The sequence below is a fragment of the Pteropus vampyrus genome, unplaced genomic scaffold (genome assembly GCF_000151845.1).
Source record: "Pteropus vampyrus isolate Shadow unplaced genomic scaffold, Pvam_2.0 Scaffold73, whole genome shotgun sequence".
Taxonomy (NCBI): Eukaryota; Metazoa; Chordata; class Mammalia; order Chiroptera; family Pteropodidae; genus Pteropus; species Pteropus vampyrus.
Genome location: NW_011888854.1, coordinates 1,307,484 through 1,310,501, shown reverse-complemented (window position 1 = coordinate 1,310,501; position 3,018 = coordinate 1,307,484).

Here is a 3,018-nt window from a genome sequence, read left to right as displayed (position 1 = left end):
GTCATAGGCCGTTGATCATGTTCCTTACTTTGAAGCAGGTGACCCATTACCTGCAACTCCTTCTTTTACTAAACATGATGTCATGAGCTATGACTGTGGGAAAGAGCATTCACATCTCTTTCACTTAAGATATACGTTTTATATCCAAAGTATGGTCCAAAGACACAGTAACTCCATGCTGTTTTATAGTCTCTATTTCCTAGTTTATGGAATTATTGCCTTCCATCTATCAAAGGGTTTGTCATACATTTTAAAGATTTATTGTTCCTAGCTTACTCCAATTCCAAACCTGTGGCCATGAGATTTTTAAGTAAATCACAGAATTAGAGTTAGATGGGCAAATGGCATGACGACTCTTTTGCTACCGTAATCTTCCTGACATGTGACTTTATCAGGGTCTGGTAAACATAAAGGACTTCAAAGATATCGGTGATATTTTATTTCTTCAGCTTAGTGATGAGTAAATTAGTATTTATAGTATTTATTTTATTTGTATTCTCTCCCTGTACATAGGCACGGTATACCTTATTTTATGGGTCTACTACCTTTCACAATTTAGGAACAGAAAGCTAATGTACACTTTTAAAAAGGTACATTAAGCAGACTTATTGCTGTGGGGGAAAGCCCGACAGTCCTGATACAGCCGACACCTCACCTTTATTAGACATTCCTGAGGATCCAGCGCTCTGTGGGGATTCTCAGCACTGTCAGCTCTGACAGCTTAGACATTTTTTAACAGTAGCTCCTGTCAGATTTTTCTCCATGGCTTTTTCATCTTTTCCTATGCTGATTCTTTGTTTAAACTGTTTCTTTTATGCCTCTTCTCTCATTTCTCTAAAAAAAAAACCCACAAAAATCAAGTATGGAGGAAAAAAGTAAACAGCCATTATTAGAGATATGTGGAAATTCTTGCACATCTGAGATAAGAGAGAGAAAAGTTCTCATATAACATATAATATAACAATGTCTCATATAATAATGTCTCAATAATATAGTGTTCATGTAATTATGAGTAGATACATTATTGCTAAGCTCTAAATGTCATGTTGGCTATTTTTTTAATGTGTTAATCTTTCTGGACAAAGACACTGAGAGGCTTTTGAAAATGTATATAAATTGTGAAGTGTTGAATTTAGTTTAAAAACTATCAAAGGTTTTAAAAGATTGCTGTCTTTCTCATTTATTCAGAATTTTAGTCTTGTTAAAATTTTCATGTTAAGAAGCACACAGAGCAAACACTATTTAAGAAATGATGCCACTTTTTGCAAAGAGAGGTGAAGTCTTTTGAGAAAGATGTACCAATGGCAGATTTCCCTTTTAAGAGGGAGGAAGAGCTCAGATATAACATGCCACGTTAAATAACTTAAAAATAATTTGATATTAAAGTAAATATTGAATCTTGTTTGACTTCTATTCTTACTTTTTGTAGGTTTTTACTTCTTCTTAGGTGCCCTAAAATAATTGTTGCATGAATATAATAATTTTCATGTCTGTTAGCAGCAGCTCTATGAGATTGAGATTTGGGGTATTAAAAAAATCTAATGAAGATATTACATTCGGGTGGTCAATTACAGAATTTAGGGATTGTGGAACTAGACCAGCCTCTCTGTTTGATCCTAACTCTTGGAAAATGTGGAAATTGTCTGTACTTGTTTCCCTATCTGTTAAATAATAAAAACAAAAATATTTTCTAACTGAAACAGTTATTGTTAGGATTCGGTGAAATAACATATTTCCTTTATTATTTTTATAGAAATTTATCATAAATAAGTTATAAAATTGTTTGGTTAACAATTAGAATTTACAAAGAATTGGATAGAAATTTCCTAAAATTTTCATCATTAATTTGTATTATCGTTAACACAATATAAGCAGTGATTTTTATTAGTGCAACAAATGCATTCTTGAGGAGACAAACTTGGTTCTCAAGGTGCAAAAATTCTTCTCTTTTCATGTAGAAAGAACAAATATACATCGATACACAGACTGATATACAGCATATCAGGGATGTTAAAATTTAATGAGAGTATATTAGCAAGAAATGTTTTAACAGGTACCTTTGGGGAAGAGTGATAACAAAAAAGGGTGAGAGCTACCAGCATAGCAAAAGATAAAGTAAAAAAAATAGTGAATTTTTAGAAATGGAAATTTTAAAAAAACAAACTTCTGTTTTTATTCTTTATGCAACACAAACAATGCAGTCGGGAATACAATGCAAGTGCTGGTGGACAATTCTTCATGGGTCCTGATGGTTCTGCACTCCTTGTGAGCAGAAGTGGATTGACTTTTTCCCCTTATTGTTTCCATAATGTGCACATTATTGAACAGCTTTGAAACTGTGTCTCCCTTAGAAGCAATGGGCCAACATACTTGCTTAAAGCCCCTCTCTTGTGTTGCAACCTACTGTGTGCACAGGTGTCACTTGGCAATTTTGGTTTCGCTCTGTGGACACTGGGCTTAGAAAATAGGTGCCATTTTAAGAAACTGCTGATTTTCAGGCTACTGATATTGTTGTGAATAATAAAACCTTTTTTTCTTTGACCTGGCTGTCTCACATTGTCTGCCAGTCTCCATGATTCTGGGGCTGTCTAACTCATTAGCTTGTACGTAAAGTCTCTCACCTTTTAATTCTTAACAAGCGTAAGACTTTTATTCTAGAAATTTGCTTTAAAATTGCCTATCGTGTGAAAAATTAGGTAGATTTTCTTTCTTACATGTAAGCAATTTATTTTCTCCACATAGATCTCAGCAAGATGCTGTTTTCCACTCTTAGGTTTTAAGGGAATTGACAGTTTGATCATTGCCTGTTTGGATCGCAGATCAATATTTTCACTATCTTAACTTCCTCATATTTAAAAGAATTATTAGAACCAGTCTCTAGGTTCTATGTGGATTATTTCTATCTTTAACATTACTTAAAACGATTGTAAAGAGTTGTTTCACTGTTTATTGTTTTATAATACATTATCCAGCCATAACAGTATGCTTTTAAATATGCAAAATAAATATGTTGTTTTT